The sequence below is a fragment of the Anomalospiza imberbis genome, chromosome Z, assembly GCF_031753505.1.
Source record: "Anomalospiza imberbis isolate Cuckoo-Finch-1a 21T00152 chromosome Z, ASM3175350v1, whole genome shotgun sequence".
NCBI classification, from domain to species: domain Eukaryota; kingdom Metazoa; phylum Chordata; class Aves; order Passeriformes; family Viduidae; genus Anomalospiza; species Anomalospiza imberbis.
In genome coordinates this window covers 40,416,140-40,439,374 of record NC_089721.1, presented here as the reverse complement: position 1 = coordinate 40,439,374, position 23,235 = coordinate 40,416,140, and the positions used below count along the sequence as shown (strand labels likewise).

Sequence of the window (23,235 nt, the reverse complement as noted above, 5' to 3'; positions counted from 1 at the left end):
AGAGCACCACAAAAGTTTCCAGAAAGTTAACAGAAAAAAACCCAAAAAAAAAACCCTCTGGGCAAATACTGGCACTGTGTGCTTCTTACTTCTGTACTCATCCCACCAAGTTCTATTTTCCTAATGTTTTGATACCCTGTCAGAAGAGTCAAGGGTCATTTACTGCAGCCACTGTAATTGTCTTTAGTGTTTAATACAAAGGCATGCTATTGAAGATACACGGTGTATTATCACAAACTGCCATGGATGCCAGATACCACTTGCTGTCTGAAATCACAGGGTGTTCCCCTGGTGACTCCAGAAGTCCTCAGGCACAATCAGTGCAGGTACAATAGTACCTGCTATTACATTGCAGAATAACCTTCAATGTTCTGAGTGGCTTACTCCCCCTTTTGTGCCATTCATGGTCAGTGCAATTATACTGCAGAATTTTCTGAGTGGAAAACAGTGAATGACAGGATTTAGGACAGAAAAGTAATTCACATTTCAAACACTTTTTAAAATTAAATTTTTAATTTTTTTTTCAAAGAGTGAGGAGGCAAGAGAATGTGTGCAAATAAACCTGTGAAATGAACCAAATCCTGTAAAACTTGGCAAGGAATTGCTATTTTTACTGAGGTTTTGAGCACATGTTAAACCACAGTGCTCTGCTCTGAGGAGATAGTGGATAACTTGTTCCTATCACTTTTTCTCTGAAGCGTGATACTTGAATATTGCTGCCCAACTGAAGTTTGATAACAATCAGACTTACATCAGTGTCAGTCTCAGTGCATTAAACCTGAGGAATGTGATAAACATGCACACAAGACTCTGATGGCACTGTCAGTCTAGTCCCAAACACTGAAGCCTCCTGGAACCAGAATTAGGCAGATATCTCAGAAACAGTATTTTCCTGTTCTTTTGTTGCTAAGCCAGACCAAACTGGTACCATTCAGAGCCAACTCTGATATTTTTCATCACTGGCAATAGATACAGTAGAATAGTTGGGACCAAAGCCCATAATCTTCTGTTTTCATAGGCAGTAGAGATTTCTCTCAAACTAAATGTATATCCCCATCTGTTACATTAAGGTTTGAAGGTAGAGGTGGGTTCTTTACATGTTCTGGAAGACTCTGAACAGTTATGCACATTTCCCAAAAAGTCATGCCAAATAATTCCATAGATTATTTAGATGCAGGCACTTCCTCCTTATCCAGAACCTCAACCACTGGACCATTAATTTCTGCAGTGGTTAATTTTGGGAAGTTACAGAAGATAATGGGAATGCTAGAGTACTTGAAGATGCTGGAGGAAAATGCTGGTAAAATACAAGGAGTTGGGGTTTTTTGAGATTAGTAGCGGGGTGGCAGGGGAAGTAATCAGCCTTTTTAGTCCTTATAGGAACCTTTACTGAGAGGGTGAGTTTGCATTAAACTTGAGCCTCCCAAAACAAATTTGTTTGAATATAAGCAAGATAATTCATCAATAAAAAAATACAAATGTGGGAACTGTATATATGCCTCCCTGTTCATTGAATTCCTGGATTTGAGTCAAAAAATCTGATTTTAATGAAAAAATCAATTTTCTTGCATATGGGAATGTAAATTTGACCACAAGTAATTAAAATGTTGAAATTAATATTCTCTATTTTCTGATGCACACATACAAGATCAATATGTGACAACTAATATATGCCTAGCCAGGCAGATATTCATAAGAGGGCATTTTAATTTCTAACCTTTACTTGTACCTCTCATCTGGTTTTACTAAGCTACCTGGAAAAATGTAAATTTTTCCAGGTAATTGTTTTTGCATAATTTCCAGATCTAACTTTGAGAATCAAAAATTACATCGAATAAATAGAACACTCAGATTAAAATTACCACATGATCGCTTCCCTTTTCCACATTCGTGTGAATTCAAATTTTTCCAGGCATGTACAGGAGGAGAAAGCTTTACACTAGGAAAAAGCAAGTACTTACAAATAAACCTCACTTTTAAAATTGAAGAGCAGAAAAATAATTTCATGTATTAGGCTTTGTCCAACCCATTAGGTTGACAATGAAGACCAAATTAGAATTTCATCTGACATAATCTTGGTTTTAAATGTATTATGTAATTTTAAAATTGTACTTTCTAATACTATCTTTTTCTAACTATTCATTATTGTCTAGTCAATTTTTAGAGCAATTGGCATGAATTCTAGAAAAACTAGTACTACCCATAGCTTTTTAACTAAGTGAAAGTGCATTTGAAGTTGAAAAAGCATTTGAAGTCTAGTGCTATTCCTTCCTGACATTTCAGGTTTATCAGGAGGTTAATTAGACATAGTTTCAGCATTGCTTTAGGGCTCAGCACAACAGGCCAGTTTTTTATCTACTTGCAGACTTGGAAGCTTAGGAAACACCGGCTTAAGATCTCTGGCAGGTTTAAATTGTCTTTTCTCCTGCACGCTTTGAAAATGTAATGAAATTCTGTTCCTCAGCATAAACTACTTGGACAAAACTGTGTCAGTGACATTCTGCCTATGGCCAAAATGGAGACAATGTTCATCTATTTTATGTGATGACTTTTAGTCACAGTAAAAACTGTAACACCCAGCAGGCCTTAGAGAGTTGTGCAGTGTTCTGGTTCAGCTTAGTCACTGCCAGCCTTCTACTGCATTGATACTAGGACAAACACAAGGGCAAGAACAAGGATCAATTTACAAAACTATTTTGCTCTGGTAATTCGTCTGAAGATGTGGAAAGCTAACCTTTCATCACAAAAAACTGGAAAAAAGAAGAATGTCAGTGTCTTGATTTGAAAGACAGGTGTCTGCTAGGGAATACAGAAGCCTCCCTTGGAATGGAGGATGTGAACCCCCTTAATATGAATTATTATAATTTTGAAATTAAAGGGCTCTCAGGCAAAGACATGAGAATAGGAATAAAATGTGTATATAATAGTTATATACACATACTAGTGTGTATAACAAGGCCGACAAACAACAGTAACTACGGTGCTAACAACAACCAGAACCAAAACCCAGTAACAGCCTTCTTGGCCGCAGGCACTTTCCCTTTGGTGCAGTTCTGGTCACAGCCAGCAGGGGCGGTGGTGGCTCCCGGTGGGCAGGGCAGGTGCGGTGATTCCCCCGCGGCTGCAGGGGGAGCTGTGGTGTGATCTCAGGGAGCACGTGTTAATGGCAGCTCGGCCCAGATGGAGAGGGATGGAAGAAAGGTTTTGCTTCACAAGACCCAGGGCAGTCAGTCCCGGTGTCTCAACAGGACTCTGAGGAGCAGCAAGCTGGAATGGCAGGAATGATCAGAAATCCTGGGGTGGTGGATGAGATGTATCAGAAGCTCTGCGGCCATAGCTGGAAACTGCGGCAGATCCCGGCAGGGCAGGGGATATGGGGCCCAGCAGCAGAAGAAAGGCAGCTGCTGGCTCAGTTATGGCAGTGGCAGAGAATTCCTTTCCCTAAGCCACAGGTCCAACCGTCCTCCTCTGAAGCCCAGAGAGACAGACTGTACCCAGCTGCCGAGCCCTCCTCTTTCTCCTGCCTCTATTTTCGCCGTATCTTTGTCCCTCCAAGAAAAACTCATAAAAACCAGAGGAGTTCCCCCTCCCCACCTCTCAAGCACCCAGTCATCAGTGCTTCTTTGCAATTCAATGGGAAAAAATTTCACAAGTAGCAAAGAAATGAAAGGAAAAAACCACAACCCCTAACAGTTAGTAACTTGTCTATGAAATTATAACTCTGCTGGAATGAAATGAAAAACACATTTATATAAACTTTTATGTACAATACAATCCTAAATTGTCTCTTGATCCTATGACAACTCTTATTTGAGGTGTTAGGGATACAAAAGGATGTTTTTCTTGATGCATCCCAGGCATCCAGTTAGCATCTTATATTGTTATGCTGAATGTTAGTAAATCCAACTACCATGTCACTACTTTAATTTCTATGTTTTTTGTTTTTTCATTGTGTTCTTTTTTGTGGCCATTTCTCTCTTTCAGTAACAAGATGCACATAACTGATATTTTGATGGCTGGAATAGAGATGATGCCTTAAAAAACTTAGAAATAAAAAACCATTATTTTGAGATAATATTGGTGTAGGAGGTAATATAAAGGCTGGTCTTTATTGGAGGCCTCCAGGGGCAGATATAGAAAATGTCCACAAAAGCCCATCCACAGGGGGTGAAAGCAGTTTTTGTAAATTTAACAAATTAGCATATTTCACCAAAATCACCAATTAGGAGCTCTCATGGTGACGCAATTCCCCCTCCAGGCCAAGCCCCTTCTAAGTCCTTCCCCCTCAGATGGAAACTGAACTTGGTGATGAAAATGTGTCTTGAAGAGCTGGTTTTCAACCTTGATTTCTAAGGAGAATCAAGATAGGATAGGGGCTTTGGAATATGTTTGGTCTTTTTGCCTATGAGGGCAGGGAAAAGTACAGGGAAAACTAGCCATGAATCCAGTAATAGGCTACAGAGCTGTGAATATATGTGTAAGAATACAGAGAATATATAAAAGAAAAAAATGCAAAAATCAATAGGCATCAGAGGTACTGTGTATAAGACCTTTGTGGAAAAACTCTTCTGTGCAATATCATTCTGTCAAGAAAATAGAAGAAGAATCTCTGAAATTAAAACTGATCTGACCTCTTTAACTATTAAGATTTCCTTTGCTCGTGTTTCATTGCATTAACATCCCAATAAATATTGCAGAAATTATGTTAGTAAGGCTCCAGTCAACATCATGGGACAAAGACAGTGCTAAACAGTAGTAATAAAAATTATTTATTTTTGTAGGACAAGTTAAATAGCTTTTCTTTTGAATAAACCTTTCTTTTAAAGTCTTCTACCAATGTAAGTGCAGAGTCCAATCTTCTTTAATTTTAGAGAACCAAATGTGGACATAAAATGTTTCCTAGGATTTTTTTTTTTGTCTCAGCCTACATCATTAATATCGCACACATCTCCATTTCAGGTGGGACTATTTGTGTGATAGCAATTTTATGGAAAAAACAGGCTAGCACACATGAATTCAAAGCAATATTTCTTATGTGCCATAAGATAGGATAAGATATGGACCATGGGCTACAGATGCAACAAAACTTGGTTCAGTAGAACTACAGAGGGGAAGCATCAATCAAGTTAGGAGGGCATCCACTCCTATCACTGCTGTAGGTGCTTAGAGGAAAAGCACATAATTTCCTGGCCATCATTTACTGCAAGAACAAAGCTTTGTGGTTTCCATTAGAGGACACTGAACAAACACAGTGGTGCCGGCTACTGGCAGCACAAAAGCCTGGATTTGGACACTGCTATTTCATGAACCAGGGCATTTGCTACAGCTGAGATGACTTTGTGTTCCCAAGTAAGACACAAGGCCATGAAAGACACAGGGCAAGTTAAGTTGACTCCATCCCAAACCTCTTTCACAGAACAGCTACTGAAAGTTTTAAAGGCAAAACTTCGGTACAACATGAGATACAGTTGCCCCAGGATGAAGATGTTTCTTCCCAGGGCTATTTTTTCACTCAAAAAGTGCTCACAGGTGTGGCTGCTGCATACATCAGGTTTTCTCAAGAGGAAAAGGAACTGCCCTGTGATCATGCTGGTCTCCTTGGAGAAGATACAGAGGGTTTTTGAAAGAGCAGTGAAAGTTTTCCTTCTCTCAGGTCCCTGCCTTCCTAAAAGGTACCCACTTATCCAGATGATTCTCTCTCATCCAGCTCTGTTCTCCAACACACCTCCATTATATTGTATTTGTATAAATAAATATTGTTTTAAATACTACAATAAGGCTAAACAATTACATTTTTAAGCATGCATCATTGCAGGTCCTTCTTAAAAAGCATGTGTTTATTCTGGTTAAAGGGTTTATAATTTCTGTTTGCTTCAAAAAAAACCAAAATCAGACTAGCCTTTTAAAAACCTTTTTTAAAAAAATTCAAGATCTGCATAATTTTAAAAATCTAGAAAAATGTAACATTACCAAGTAGGTTAAATTGCTTTACTAATTAGCAGTTATAGCTTTGAAAATAGAAATAGAGAAAACAAAAAAATTAACAAAATGATGTTTTCAAAATAAGAAGGTAAAACCCCCCAAGGCCTGTAACTTCATTAAATTTCTTGTTTCTTCTAATTTTTGTAAGATCAGCAACTTGAAATAAATAAATAAATAAATAAATAAATAAATAAATATATGATTTCAGGAATGCTGCTCTGAACAGTATTATCTGTTTTACAATGCATGAGTGAGTTAGGACATAGCTGAAGTGGTTCAAACAAAGAGTTATCCAGTTCTACTCTTGAATCAAATTGTGACAAATGACTTTTAAAATCTTCATGTTGTCTCAAAAGAAATACTAGAGCACAATCCATATTTTTAAAATTATTTTGAACATCAGTAATAGTATAACCTTGATGTTCTGCACGACCCAAAATTCTGTTTGAAAGTAGATTAATTCTAAACCAAGTGGGTTTTATTTCTATCATTTCTTGTGATTTTCCTAATTATCTTTGAAAATGTTAATTTTTAAATCTTATCATGCCTTAATTAGGTTACTAACACTTACCATACTGGCACAAGACTATAAGGCTGCTTTTTCTGCATTGAATCCTCTTTATTAAAAATTGGTTTGAATTTTTTTTTGTTGTTGTTGGGGGGATGTATTAAAATCTCCTTTTGTGTTCTGTTTTCTATTTCTTTCACAAGCTGTACCTACAGTTTTACTTAAGAACAATGGCAGTAAAGGAATAATTACATTTTTGGCTTAAGAATTAAAACTGAATTATCTACACTATTGCCTTAAATCGGTATCTTAACTTTAGTGTTTAAATTAATTTGCAATATTTATGTCATTTGGATTACATTAAGCAAAAATAGACAGTACTATAATTATTAATTAATTAAATCCACATGTTGAATTCTTGGTTAACCCATGGTTGTGTATCAGCAAAAAGAGTGTCAGTGTATCCTTCAGAATATATATACAAAATTGCTGATGGATTAAGGCACCTCTGAGATGAAAGAATTTGACTTTCTTTGAAGTGGTATGAGTGCATGTACAAACTACCTTAATCTGAGAAAAAAATGGTTAAAAATATAGAAGGGAAGAGTTTTTCTGTGAGAAGACAACTGCAATTATTTCTGCGTTCTATAGAGTTTAAGGACTGATTCCTAGCACATGGCAGAGATCTTGTTTTCTTACACAGATATGCTGAAAGTGTTTTTTCTTTTTGTTTATGTCCCATATCATTTTCTCTCTCTAAATTGCCTATTCTTCCTGGTATGACAAGTAGACAAGAGAAAAGGTGTATTTCATCCGAGGTGATGTGATGGATCATATTGTCCTAAATGTTCCCTGGTGGCATTCCAGCATCACAGAAATATAACTTTCTCTTATTCCTCTATAATGGGGGGAACAAGGTTGGAACTGATGCTTAACAATTAGATTTTTGAGGCATCACAACTGTTTTCCAGCTTGACCTTGGCTGACACAATTTTCATGACAGTATAACAAATTTGACAGACTGCAAATTTGAATTGTTTGAATTTGTCCTTTTTTTAAATAAAGTCTTAATAATTAGTCCATTTTAAATTAAGCTATATGACACAGCTTAGTTTAATACAAAGCTTAAAAACAATTTTATAAAGACTTGGATTTTGGAAGTTGTTTCGTCTTGCACACAAATTAGATATACTTTGTTATTTTCACGTATAAGGGATGTTTGTATAAAAATGGAATTATTTGTAAAGTTCTTCAACAATTTGTTACTCTGTGACTCAGATTTAAAACACTTTCATTATCAAGCTGGGATAAAGACATCTGAAAACCTATCTTCTGTAAGGATCCTATTTTCTTTGTAGGATTTTGAAATTCTGTCTTCTGCTTCCAATTTTACCTGTACCCCTTTTTTATTTTTTGTTATAATAATGAGCTTTGCAAGTTTTGATAACTCTTCCATATTTTCCTTCCTTCTCCTCTTCCCCCCAGGTTCTGAATTTTTTTTGTTGCCTACTCCCTTCGAAATTACTGCGTACCCTTAAATCAATGTGGGGAGTTTTCTGGGAATGGGTTTAATAATTTCTTCTTCTGAATAGGTTTTATGGAAGATATTCTTTTTCTAAGACAGGCAGCCCTAGTTGCAAAGCCGCCTTCACTGGAATATTTGTGTTTTACAAGGATGATGCAAAGAGTCTGGACATCCCTGATTTTTTCTGATCCCTCTGCATTCTTTTACTCAAATGGCACAGTAAACGAGTTACTCATTTGCAAAGACAACAAAACTTTTGTTTTATCATGGGGTTTTGGTAACTTTAATCAATGTTGTCTCCCTTCTGGCACTAAATATTTCCATAGTTTTGACATCATACTAGGGGGAAAAAACCACAAAAGAAAAAAAGTTCATTTAGTATATTCTGTTATTCAGTACTTGAAAACTCTACTTTCACTAGTCAGCATCAACACATTAAGGCTATGTTGTGTACATGAATATCTATGAGCAACCTGTATTTCCAATTCCTTAGTGCAGGTCCTTCTTACTTTCTCAGTGACCCATGCAGGATCCTCTGCTACCAGTAAATAACAGGTCAAATGCTCTTTGTTTTCCTCGTCCAACAGGATCACAGTGACGAGAAGGTGCCTGTGGGTACAAATCTTCAAACGCTGTGCTGTGCCTGTTGCACAGCAACAGATCTGATATTCCACATAGCCAGAAGCGATTACTCAAGTAAAAGGATAAAGAAAAGAGAGTTGTAATCACCATTCATTGGCGTAGAAATGTCATGCTAGTCGCATTTCAGTCATCGTGTGGTATTAATACTAATCAGCATATATTAGCAGCCAGACATGTTAACAACTGTTGTAACAGCTGAGTGCCTCCAAGCTAAATTGATTTCATCCCTTAGACACCCATTAACACCTCTCCTTCCCATTTAGATAATAGAACACAGTTGTTCAGGGGTGTTTATGAAATGACATTCATTTGATTGATAAGTGACCTTGACTGAATGAGACTATATGCTTGCTGGAATTCAAACAATCACCTTCCTTTTCAATAACCTTGTTAGAGTTACAGACCTCCAAAGGCTCAAAGAATTTAAGTAATCACAATCAGTAAGTACTGGGTCTTTTTTCCCTGAGAAGTGTGTTTGGGAGAATCAAGCTTTAAATTAGGTTTTACATACTAATATTCTAATTGTAGAAGGTGCTGAAGCAATCTGAGAACGATTATCTGCTTTTAAAAATAAATCAGTGTTTAATTATTTGGGTTTTGTACCTTAATCCATTTTGAATAACTCACTGGCTCAAATAGGCCATTTTTATTAAGATGAAATGAAATATTGAAACTTCATATATTGTTAATATTATAGTGAGATAATCTAGCCATGATTAATTAAGAATGTTGGAAACCTCTGATACAATGCCAGAAAAAAAATCAGTTCAGTATAGCAAGCTTTTCTAGAGCAGCATTATGAGAGTTTTTCAATAATAGATTAAACAGACTAAATAATTAAAATGTCATTTGATTGAAATCAGACCATTCTCCTTGCATTTTGGCATTACATCCTGTAAGAGGCAAGACTGTCTTTTCAGCTCCAGATATGGAGGCAGTCCTTCCTTTTCTGTACCTAAATTTTAAAAATGCATCAAACAGAATTTAAAAGCAAATGACAGACACTGACTAGAATATTTATCTCAATAATATAAATAAAAAATTAAGGTTAGGATTTTCAGGGATGCCTGAATATAGTTAAAACCAAATTATTAGGGAAAACTATTGAATCACAGTGTTCTTTGTTCCAGGGAAGGTACTTGGGATGTGAAGATGCAGCCACTATGAGTATTCACTCTGAATGCAATCCCCTGGGGGATGCTGTTGAAGGCTGGAGGCCTGATCATTCTCATTGTGCAGCTGCTGTTTCTCCTGCTGTCAGGTGTCCTTCTATCCTGAAGGATAGGACACTGGAGCAGCATCACCTCTGTCATAGCAGACCCAGCTGCAGCATTTTTTCAAGTTTCTGAGACAGGCACTTAGATGCCCTGAATGTGAGGCAGGATATGAGCAGCCTGTGGGCCAGATGTGCTTCACCAATCACGAGTTGGACAGTCAATTAGTTACTCTGTTTTGATTAACAATTTTACAGCCCTTTTGCAGCCTTTTCTGCTAAAGCTGATTAACATATTTTTTTAAAAAAATATATAAAAATAAAATGCTAACTGAAATAGAAGTTTTCAGGTTGTAAGAGCTCTGAAGTGGAGAGGTTTCATGTATAGCTGGAAAGCCTCAGCAGTGGGAAGCCCAACCCAGCATATTCCACAGAACCAGAAGATTCTAATCCGGGCTGAAGGCTAAAAAGAGATCAATTACCTGATTCTGTCAAGCACTTGGATTGATGTCTTCCCCTCTGCAAGACATCACACCCAAAAGACAAACATTTGTTTCTCCTTTAAAATTTTTAAATGCAAACGCTAATTTAGAAATGTTTTCCCCAAATTTTCCAGTGACTGATAGTTATTTCCGTTGTATGAAACAGCTGCTTATACTCTATCTCATTTAAGTGAGAGACAAATGGAAGCAAAAGCATCCAAGAGTCAGTTCAAAGTTATTTGCATAGGTTAATTTAAGGGGTTTGTTTTGTAGCATATTTTCTCTATCCCTTTATTATACCTCTTTCAGTAATTTTCTCTCTGCTGCTAAACGTGCTAAATCAATCAAGAATGCTTCTCAAGGTGCAGTGATCATACCACTGGCTCTAAACACAAAATCCAGTTATTCCTTACACTAATCAAGGGTCTCACATAATTCACAGTTCAGCAGCCTCTGTGAAGTACTCTGCTCTTCTCTTCGTGGTGAACAGTGCTCTGTAACCTACTTTCCAATGGCTAAACCAGTAAAAGTGAGAATCTGTCTTCAGGGACACACTGAGCCTGGGCTGCACTGGAGTGCTCATCACTGGCTGCAGCACCAATGTCACAGGTTTTCCAGTTTTGGGGTTTGCATCCCCCAGGTGAGGGGAGAGATGCCAATGCTATTAAGAGGGGCTGGGAAGAAGAAGCCAAATGCATTTAATGTTCATGGTGTGAAACCTGACAGCCTCAGGTAAAACTGAAGACTTATATGAAGACCAGAATGTAACCCTAAACTAATGGTTAAGAGAATAAGATTGTACCTAGGTGCAGCTGACATAACATGAGATAGCGAACATGGAATTAACATTTTTATTCAGTTGTTCCAGTGTTCAGGAAAACAGGAGTTAATACAGGAAAGAAAAAATGCCAGGCTACTTTTGAATAAAATAAATGGAGTTGAAGAAAGGGCATCAACACTCTTTGTCCTAATTAGAAGAGCTGGCAATACTCCAGGCTGTTGTCTAGTTTCTTGGGTCAAAAGAGTTGAAATTATTTCAATGTAATGCAAAATAAATATCACAGTCATGGTACAAAAGACTTGGGGTGTTGTCAATGAGTTTAAAGATGGGCTTTGGGCTCACAGATTTTTTATTAATTCTTTAAAAATTGATCTTACATCATGGTATTTGTGCTTTCACCTTGGTTGCTACAGAAATTGGTTTCTTTAAAGAATCTTCAGGAAAGAGTGATGGAAAACTAAATTATAACTTGACATGCAGGAATAGAATATTGTGAACTAGTTTGTTCACATGGATTATTGCCATGTATTATTCTCACTGATCATAAGGCCTTCAGGCTGATTTTCAGCTACCAGTTGTAAACTCATGTTTAATTACTCACATTAATAATTTTGCTATTGGAATTTTTAATAGGTTGAAAGTTATTTGTCTAACTTGTGTTTATGAGATCTTCTAAGTTACTGAATAGTACTTGAGCACCTATTGGATCACAATGATTGCCAATCCAGGCTGTGGATGCTCAGGATGCCCTGCTTGCTTCTGCTGTGAGCAATTCAGATTGGTTGCCCAGCTGAAGGAATTGATGTCTGTATCTGATCCAACAACAGATGGCATAATTTTTATACTTTTGCCAGCACTGATGTATCACATCACAGCAGATCTATGAGCAAAGCTTTTAATTTGAAGGTATTATGAGAGAAGACTGCTGGTGTCTTGAAAAATTAATCATTTTATTATCCTGAATGATGTCTCAGATGAGGAAAGAAAAAAAAGCCAGTAGATTCTATAAACTCAATTTCACCATCAGAGCCTGAGGTATGCTTGAAGTTCCACAGGCTGCACATATTTTGCTGAAATGCCTTCTTCCTGAAAATAAAGGTCTGCATTCAGCACTGCTATGATTCTACTTTTGCCTCAGCTGCTCCTCATTTCTTAACTCTACCCCAGCCAGAGCCAGCACACTGACTCAGCCCTGCTTCTGCATGATAAAATCCTCCTACATCCTCTCCTTGCTATGGCCAGCACAACTGCTTGTAGGGACATCCTGTGCGTAAAAGCTGAGGACTAATCTGACAAAAAAAACTTGGCAAAATAGAAGTTTCAGCATTCAGATTAGTGTCTGTACATACTGTCCTCCTTTCCCAGGTAGTTCTGTTAACGCAACAGATGGCTTCATACTGCAGGAGACAAAGGAATGAGCAGCATGAAAATGAATATCTTATAGTAAAACACACATTTTTAATCTACCACTGAGAAATAAACCAAGATTTAAACTTGCACTTAGTTTTCTGTAGTGCTGATTAATTCCTAGGATATCTTTAATATCTTTGAAGGAAAAAAAATTGTCCTCAGTACATTTGCACATGAATTGATTCTTGTGCAACAAATTTTCAAAAAGGCTGTAATATATGGAAGACTTAAGTCATTTTTTTTGAGTTCTTCTCTGGTTTTTTTTGTGTTTCATGATTAATCAATGTTGTCATTTTCTGTGTTATTGTAAAATGCAGGCAAACCCAATGGGAAGAAATTATGATGTCCAACTCCAGTTCAGAAGGCTGAATGATTTCTTTATTATAACTATGCTATAATACATTAATATACTATATAAAGGAAGATACTAAAACTACAAATCTACTTGTTCTAACTACCATATCTAACTAACTCACAACTTGTGACCTTCAATCAAGAGTCCAGCCACAGGTGGATCTGATTGGCCACCAGGCTCAAACAATCCTCACCAGAATGCAGTCAAGCAATCACCCCAGGTAAAAAATTCTCCAAACACATTCCACATGGGAAAAACAAGGAGCAGAAATAGAAATTCTTTTATCTTTCTTTCTCTCTCTGCACCTCTATGAAAAATCCTGAGAGAGGGAGAGATGTGCTTGCCACTCTGTGTAGATATAAAAGTCACAGAAGAGGTCTGCTCAGTCAGACTGAAGGTCCACTAGCTCAGGATCTCATCTACAATGGTAGCAGACAGATAGTGGAAAGTATAAACATGTAGTAACATTTTTTGAAAGTGAACTCTTGCTGCAGAGCAGTACTGGCTTTATTCTGCCAAACTCATGAAACTCCACTTGTTTCCTCTGTTTTATCAGAGAGAAAAAAGAAAGTTATTTACCAAGAGACCATTTGTCCTAGACCTATACTGTAACACTTATCTCCAGGTGGGTAGTGAGAACTTTCCTTCCAACTTCAGACTGACTGAGCTGTGACTGGGATAAAAAAAAAAAAAGAAGTAGGAGGAGTAAATTGGTATGTGGTAGAAGCTTTGCATGACTTGGAAGGAAGCTTGTTTGCCTGTGCCGATTGAGACTGAGCAGCTGGACTTGTCAAAGGTCAAAGACAAGAGGGTATGGTTGATAATTTGACCAAATAGTACTGGAGGCAACAAGATCATTTCACAGGTAGAATAATGACATTTGGAAATTAACACATTCCAAACTAGCAATATATGAATGATACATCTCCTACATCATGCAAGTTTATAAGAGATCAGATTAGTGAGCAGATTGAAACAATTGACTAGAAGAAAACACCACTCTGCTTTTGAATTTTTCTTGAATTCATCACTCTGAGGAAAGTGATGAATTCAAGGACCATTCCATTCACAAATAATCTCCTTTTTAGAGTTTCCATGGTCTGCAAGGACTCAGTAGCCACAGGAAGTGACAGATATTGAACAAAACTCTGTGGTATGGTGGATTTCTAAATTTTTTTCTTGAAGTCCTAGTGTCTTGAAATGTAACCTTTCTGGGGATACATGATGCATAGGAGGACCACGTTACCCATGACGAGCTCAACATCTAATTTGACAGAAGAGCACGTTCTCTAAGAAGTCTTTAAATTTCTATGTATATGATTCCAAAATGAATTAATCAAAGCCCCAAAATGTATCCAGGCCCTTCCCTCCATTTCATTTTTTAAATAAAAATTGCAGAGCAAATTTAACCAATCTCAGGTAGCTACCATCCTTTGTCTTTAGCTCTCTCTCTTTTCTGAGACAAAATGAAGAGGCAGCCAGAAAATATTGCTTAATCCCTTCCAGCTAAATTTTCTCAGTCCTTTTGAGGAATTGCCTGATCCCTCTGTCTTGGGTCAAAGAAATGAATAAATTTAGCGTAAAGAAGCAAATCCATGCTGCTTGTTACGCCTGTTTTCTCAGTTTTGTGGCTTAGTTTTGGAGAAGTTCTATTCATAAATATCTTGTGAAAGCAGCTCAGCTTCTTCATTTCCTCTTTATCAGTTCAAAAGGAGCCTCTGTATGTAGTGCTCTCTGTGTCCCTGCTCTGACATTCATTCACTCTTTAAAGAATTTAAGGGATTGAATCCTTGGATTAGAACAGGCAATTAAAGACTCTTCTTATAACTTGGAGTATATGTCAAAAAGTAGAAAACTGATATTTTTAAGATAAGCATATTTTCCTAGAATAGAAAATTACTGAAAACTAATTCTTCTTGTTATATCTATGCTGTATTTCATCTCTACTTTAGAAAAAAGAGCATTTCAGTCACTAAAATTATTGATCCCTCCGTCAAAATTATTAACCAATGTATCAGTTGTCTTTAATTTCAATATTAAAGAGCTGTGTTGGTTGTGGGAAATGCACTAGAAAGATGTTTCTTTCATGTGTGATGAGCTGAACATCCCTGAGACAGAAAACGGACCAGGAACTCTGAAACACATGATCAAACAGCTGTGGCCATCTATGATTCTACCAATTTGCAGCTGTTTTTCACCAGAATTCTGGTAGAAGTCTCCTAGATATGGTAAAGTCAACATACTTCACAGTCAGGTGTACACAGATCAGGAGGACTATAATACAGCTCACCTTTGTCAGCCACCTTTGTCAGCCTTTATATTAAAGGTTTGGCTTACAGTGCTACTGAAGCTCAAAAAAATTGCTTGTTTTCCAACTCAGCTACTGGGCATAATCTTCAGAACAAGATCAGTGAGTCAGCTGGGAAAAGAATATTTTGAAGCCCTTCATTAAGGTTTGCCAGAGCTCATCTGTCAAAGATCTTGAGCAAAGCAGAGCACCTAGGCACAATGATTTATAAAAGTTAATGACTCAGCATTTTAGGGTAAGTTTCCTCTCCATAGGCCTACACTAGAGCAAGCCTTGAAGAAGCTAGAGACTTCAAGTTTCCCAGGCCAGTGGAAATTTGGTTTTAAATCTCTTTAGAGTAATCCATGGAAACTTTCATGGAATTAGAGTGTTTCCCAGCTGGTTATAACCAGCTTTATTTCTCAGCTGTTTTTAATAGTATTGAATGAAAAGTTATACTTAGATCTTGACAATGCTTAAATGAAAATTGCTCCTATTTTTTCTGTTTATAAGTAGCAATACAGATACACCTGGATTTAAATGTTTTTAGAAATAGAAGGAACATGTAACTGCTTGCAAACTCTTTTGTAAAGATGTATGATTGTGAACAGACTTACTGACTGGTCTGTCCTTAAACTTGGTAGCTTCCGTATTCCTTCCTTTGAATATGGTATGCTAATTGGCCTGAAATGAAGCCATTCTTTGTTTTTATTAACTGATATGTGGAGGTAAGGGTAGGTGATGACATCATCTTCCAAGCAGGTACAAAGGACAGAGCAATGCTTTTGTAGCCAGCTCCCCTCACTAAGCCAAACTTGGTAAAGAGGGGATCCGTCTGAGTAATTTAACAGATGTGAAAAAAAAATCTGTGTGCAAAGGATGGCTATATGACATGGCTTTCTGAAGTCCAACCGTTTACTTTTGCAATTGCTATGTGTTGTTGACAGACTATAATAACTAACAAGTGAAGCATTTAGTAGAAGCTAATATTGGACTGTAGATCTAAGACAATCTTAGCAATTTCTGCTGCTTAATGAATGTCAAATCTTGACGTAGAGGTTATAATTGCTTAAATGGGAGAAATTTTGCTTTTCTTTAAAGCACATTCACAATTTATTTTCTCAATTCTTTCTCTTCCTAATTCTATCTTTCTTAATTCTATCTTCCTAATTCTATCTTTTCCTAATACTATCTCTCTAAACCAGATTGAAATCCCAGTGTCTCCAGCCTACTTTCATACTGTTATAAGAATAATAAGAAAGGTTTTGTCATGTGAATGTAATTGAATAAGAAGATGCTTTAAATGTTCAAGCATCATAGCTTCTATTAAATATTAAACCAGTCTAAAAGTGGCTTGGAGAATAATTCACAGGCTCTGGGTGAGCAAGATGTCTGTGAGGGCAACTTTTCAGAAAGATGTACACTCCATAAACTATGGAGTCCAAGTGCCATTTATGTAAGAGATTTTCTCTATTTAAAGACATGATTGTCACTTCCCACTGGATAGTGATTCTAAGTTTTACTAACTTGCAAGTTAGCAGCCGTATAGAAAGACTAATTCAAGCTACTCCTAAAGTTAAATTGCAATACAATTATTGTATTTGCAATTCACTAATACACTTATAATTAATTACTTTCATAAACCTATTATCGTGGATATAAATTGGGCATAAAACCTAGAGATATATCCTACTCTTCCCTCATTAGGAGCATTCTCTCTGAAAGCCTTCTGGAAACTACCTGGTCTTTGACAGCATCAGGTGTCTCTTCTTTCTGAGGGAGAGCCAGGCATGCATCTACCTATCAAGCAGATATAATATATTTCACCACCAAACTTTACCACAGACTTAATGTATAGGCAATTTCAGCAGTTTTACTGTTGCAGGTTTCAGCAATTTTACTGTTCTTTTTTTGCTGTGCCTAAAGTTTGCATCTTTTTTTAGGTTGTGACTATGTTTGGTGTGCAAATATCTGGATCAAGCACCCACCAACCCTGCAAGGTTTGTGACTTGGATCCAGAGAAAACTGTGGTGTTGGCAGTGAGCTTGTCATCACTGGAAAAGCTGAAAAATCAATGTTAGGCACCCAGTGCATGCTGGTGTCAGCAACTGACACCATTATTGACCTTGTATTTCTCTTGTATTAGACTGCAGGTTACCTGACATGTAGAAGGTTATAGTTTTTGGATTAAGTGGCTTAGTATGGCAACTACTAAGATATAAAAATCCATTGGTGAAGTCTCACATGTATCTTGCAAGACTGAGTTCTGTTTTCACTCACAGGTAATCAGATATCAGTAAAGCAACCATCCAGTTCAAAGCTCATACTTCATCACAAATAAACTTGTCACATTACAAAATAATAAATGATACAGAATACTCTCGCCTCATCTTGAATCTTGTTCAGGAGTTTATTCTTTAGGATTTTCAAAGTTTTCAAAGATTTTGGAGTACTGGTAGAAAAGCACCAAGAATTTAATGTCATTCAGACTGGTAATACATATGTTTTTTCCACCCTACGTGTTATATACTGTTTGCTATGAGCTGCTCACCTAGCATTTCAGTTACATTTAGTGATATATGGTACTTATATGATATATAAAAGATGCTGCTCTGTGCTTTACCTATTAGAAAATAACCCACATGCATTCAAGATAACTTTGCCTCCAGGTTATAAATTATTTGAAGCATATGTGATATGTAGACCACATCCTATTTCTTTCTGTCCAATCAGCATTTTCCAAATAGATTGTGACATGTTTTAATCTCATATTTGAATCATTCTAAGATGTTTCATTAACAGATATGTGATTATAGATTTAGGAACCTACTATACCTAGATCCTTCTCAAAGTAGGAGCTAGGGCATATTTCTATCTTTAGAAATAACTAGTCACATAAAAAAGAGGTGTTTAAAAATTCTTTAGCATAGTTTTGGCAATCTGGTTTTGGTGTGAGATATTTTTTTTAAAAGCGACTCAGAGACTCAGCTTCTCATCTGTGAAATTTTGCAAGTTCCACTCACAGTAAACAAACATTGATAAATTCACGTGCAATAACTTACATCCTGTTTTACTTTTCAACAAAGCTTATCAGAAGAGTGAAAAACTTGAGTATGTATGTCTTTGAGATTCAATAATATACTAAATAGTATTAGTCTTTTCAACAGTCTATCTTGTTTGCTTTAATAACAGATCCAAAGGAAGTGCGAGGCAGCCAGATGGCCAGAACACAGCATCTTAAAGGGAAAAGAAAATCAATGTGAGAACATTGCATAATAGAATAAAGTATTCCTTCTTCATTCAGAAGTTTGCTTTTTTTTTTTGTTTGGTTGGGTTTTTTTTACTGTTTGCAGTAAATGTGAAATGTAGGCAGTTTCAATAGTCAATATTAGCCCATCAGTCACTCCAGACTCATCCTCTGTGAACTCAAAGAGACATACATCAGTCTGCAACCCTTTTTCTCCTGTGATGAAATGTCCTAGCATTCCCTCTGTGAATTCCTACAAAAGTGCTCTTTTTCTGAGTTTTATAGCCATATCACAGCAATTTCCCCTCACATCTAGCTGAACCATTTCATATTGTCTGGTTTAACCAGTCCATCCACTTAGCATAAGATGTGACTTCTGGTTTAATTATTTTTTTTTTTACCCCTAAATTACCTGCCAGTAATGTTCACAGTTGAACTGAAAAAGTTTTCTAAAGAACAAAGTCTTGAACTTTATCCAAGATGAGGAGAAAGTAATCTATATCACACATTATTTTGTAGTACCCAGTATCATGCACTAGTCTCTGCTCCAAGAAATAGACAAGAAAAATGTGTCCTTACAACCTAAGGAAAAACTATAACAGTACTATACATACATTATGTACCTTAATGGATTATAAAATCATTAGAAGTTATAAAAAGTAAACAGAAATTAGAATGTAATTTATTCCTCATCGTACCATACCATAGCTAAGTTTGGGAGGGATCTTTGGAGGTCACCTGATCCAACTCCCCCTGCTCAAGCAAGGCAACCTAGAGCTGATTATCCAGGACCATATCCAGACGGATTTTGTATACCTCCAAGGAAGGAGACTCCACCAGATCCTCCAACAGCAACCTGTGCCAGTGCTTGGTCACCCTCAGAGTCTGAGCACTTTGCCTCTTCTCCTTTCACTGGACACCACTGGAAAGAACCTGGCTCTGTCCTCTTTACTCCATCCTTGCAGATGAGATACCCCTAAACCTTCTCTCACCCATCATGAATAGTCCCAGCTTTTTCAGCCCTTCCTCCTAGAAGAGATGCTCCAGTGCAACATATTTGTGACCCTTCATCAGACTCTCCCAGTATTTCCATGTCTGTCTTGTACTGGGGAACCAGTGCTGGACACAACACTCCACGTATGGATTCTCCAGTGTTGAATAGAGAGGATCATCCCCCTCAACATGCTGGCAATACTCCTAAGGTGTCCATAATGCAGGATACCATTGGAGCTCTTTGCTGCAAGGGCACATTGCTGGTGCATATTCAACACTTGGTGCTCACTGGGATCCCCAGGTCCTCTTCTCCCAGTCACTGTGATTGACCAATCATCACTGAGAGTGGCCTTGCAGTGACATCAGTGCCCTCAGCACTTGTGGGTCCATCCCACCAAGGCCCATGGAGGTCTATTTTGCTCTAAGTATTCACTGCCCAAATCCAAGGAACAGGATCTTCTTTATTTTATTTGTTCCTTCCTTTCTGACCGGCCTTGCTAGTAAAGACAGTGACAAGAAAGGCATTCAGTATCTTAGACCTTACAACAGAGTTGCCCATTACAAACACTTCTTCCTGGTCATCCAGCAGGTGGCCCAAACACTTCACTGGAAGGCACATCTGGCTCCTTTTGGCTCCTCTTCCAGTTTCAGGGTGGAGCCTGTGCTAAGCCCTAAGGTGGGGCAGGACCTTCCAGCTGAAATCAGGATCATGAGCTACCAGCCTTCACCTCACCCCCACCCAGCAGCAGCAGGAACCATTAGGTTTCTCAGAGATTTGTGGGTTTTCTGCAGTGATTATGGACCCCATCCCTGCAAAGTTCATAAGCTTCCAAAGCAGACTCCGGAGACTGCTGTGCAAACTATTGCCCCTTTTTGCTGTGCTTTCAGGACAGTCAAGTAAAGACTGAGGTGCTTGCTTCAGCTATTGGAGAGAAAAGGCACAAACTCAACAGTCAGCTCTTTCTACTTTACTGGTGCAGTGAAATTTCCTTCTTTCCTCTTTGTTTGAAATGAAACAGTATTAGTTTTTTTTCAAGGGAATTGTATTGTTTCTAATAGTTTGATTAACATTTTAAATATGTATTTACAATTACAATTAAAAATTTGTCATTAACATTTAGAAATCAGATATTTTTTAAAAATCTAACAAAACAGAGATTTTTCTTCTGGCTCAAATACTGGAATATGGAAAAGAACAATTTATTAATGAACGTTGCTAAGAAAGCATCTCTCCAGTTCCTTTAGACTTATATTTGTTTTCAAACTTTTTTCATACAGGTTCTGGCATTCCTGAAGCTAAGCAGGGAGGCTTCAAAAGGAACTGATTTCAATAGGAACTCACAGAGGAAAAAAGATACATTTCCAGACAATTTATTCCTTAATATTGTTTGCTTTGATTTCTAGTATGCTAGTATTTGGATAAGGAAGGATTTGCGTATATTAGCTCCAGAACTAAAAGCATTAGTTATTAAATGCACCATCAAATGCACAAGCTTTTTAAAAACCATATTTCAGGACATTTGCACATTGTTTTCCCTATCTTAATCTCATCATCACTGAGTGGGAACACAGTCTGACATTCTATCAATGCATTGTAGAGTGCCATAATATCTGACCATGGGATTCTGTTAAATGCTCGGTCAAACCAGATCTTGTTCAGATGAAGGTGATACAGGAGAGCTCACTGAATGACATAATCAAGCGGCTCCACAGAAAAAATTGTTATGATCAGCTCTGTGTTTATAAAGAAACTCCAACCCAGAAAATGCATAGAGCCTTCCATTTAGTATGAGAAGTGCCACAGTGAATAGCATTATTCCCATTTTGTAGCTGAATGGTCCAAAGGTTGCATGGCAAGAGTGCCTTCCAATCTCTCTACTTCTTGTTTTATAGATGTCAGACCCCATTCTACCAAAGCTTCAGTGCTCTGTGTTGCCAGCTTAAATCAGCACTCCTGCTCTGTCTGGTACCAGCAGAGGTTGAGCACACAAACCATGCAGAACATGTTCATGGTATGATGCTGTGCTCTAGAAATAAGCAGTTTAATTCTTCATCAGCTTCAAAACTCAATAATTCACTGTAATATCATGCCCTGATCTAGAGATAAAAATAAATAAAATGCCACCCAGATCCATGCAGCTACACAATGATGCAAAGGCTGTAAGAAATCTAGTAAGGTGCCCTTTGACTCAGAAGTCAGATGAAGCGGCAGCTGAAGGATGTGCATGCTCAGCAAAAGGACTCACATCTTTTCCATATTTTCTGATTGCTTTCCCTGCTGTCATCTTAGTATTACTATCCAGACTGAACTTAAATCAATTTGCTCCCAGGCATGCCACAGTCTCTACCAAGCTTTTAATGAGATGCTTGATCACACTCTCTGTGCAGGATGCTGCAGACACAAAATTCCCCAACAGACTCCCGTAATTACAATTGCCTGATCCTTCTATTGAGCAGAACCATGACAAGATCCCATCAAATGTCCTTCATGCTAGAACAATTACAACTAATTTAATGATTATTCACTTGCTTATTTAATAATAAAAATAAATGCACAAATCCAAGCATCAAATAACAGATTTTTAAAGGATGTTTTAATGTCTCAAAATGTATTTAATTTAGTTTTGTCTTCTTTCTTCTTTAGAGGATTCTTGAATCCTACTTTGTTACAGTAGTAGGATTATTGAGTTTAACCACTTACATTGGAAAATAAAACACCTCCACACAATCAAGGATGATAAGATAGAATTGCTGCAGCCTGGGGGGTTACTAAGAAGAATCTTCCATAGATTGATTCTTACTATGTGTAGGTTGGTGCAATCATCTCCCCACCCTCCAGCAAAATAAAGTCAAAAATGTCACTGAAAAAGTAGTGAAAATGAAACATTCTTGAGTGCCTCTTTTAAATATATGCATTAATTCTCTGACATGTCTTCCTGTCGTCTCCTCTTCCAAATGATTTATAGTATTTTACCTTTGTGCTGGAGTGATTATGTCCACCATTGCCATGCAAAATCATTCACATTTTGAAACCTTAATGAATTGGCACTACAATAGTGGTAGCTGTGGGATTTCTCAGCAAATTTTATTTAAGAACTCAGTAATAATATCTATCAGTAATGAAAGCCTGCAAGACACAGTGACAGAATACATATGTATATATGCACAGACTTGTATTAATTACTATGTCCTTCTTTTATCCCTAAGTCGTGTTTACATTATTCCAAGAGATTAATTTTTCCTCTGTACTTTCTTCTCTTTTCTTTTTCCCCCTAAGCAATTTGCCTTCTTTGAACAAGCTTTTAATTTTTGTGTTCTTCAGCAGTCCTATTTTTTCATATGTCTGCTGCTGTAGATAACACCATGATATAGTCAGAGGCAATATCAGGTATGTACTCCTTCTCAAATAAAGACAATATTCTCCTTCTAGAATAAATGCTATAAATTCTTAAAATCCACTTATATCATGACTGTCTTATCAAACAGGCTTTGAGACAAATAATTTAATATTTTCCTGTGCAGGGTAGAAAGGCAATTTTGTTATAACTAATCTTTCACACAGTGCTATGTCCTGCCACTTTGCTGTTATTTGCTGGAACTGTAATAGAGTTCAAAGGCCCCAGCTGAGATCAGGATCCTATTACAATAGCAATGCCATGGGGCAAAAGCACTACACCCTCTGACCCTGTGAAAAGAGCGGAATTAAACTCAGTAATAATCTTAAGCATGTCCAGGCTAAAGATGGACAAGGAAATATGTAGATTAAAGAATGAAAATACTGCTGCCCCTATTTTTTCTGTGGGGTAGAAA

At 37.2% G+C, this 23,235-nt stretch overlaps 1 long non-coding RNA gene across 1 annotated transcript in view; it reads left to right on the top strand.

Annotated features, from left to right (window-relative positions):
• LOC137465416 (uncharacterized) overlaps positions 1-22,862 on the top strand; it is a 28,627-nt gene extending 5,765 nt beyond the window's left edge. Inside the window, exons 2-4 of the long non-coding RNA XR_010994643.1 lie at positions 8,603-8,711; positions 17,129-17,185; positions 20,704-22,862. This is a non-coding gene — a long non-coding RNA (uncharacterized lncRNA). The remainder of the gene's footprint in view (positions 1-8,602; positions 8,712-17,128; positions 17,186-20,703) is intronic.
• The last annotated feature ends 373 nt before the right edge of the window (positions 22,863-23,235 follow it).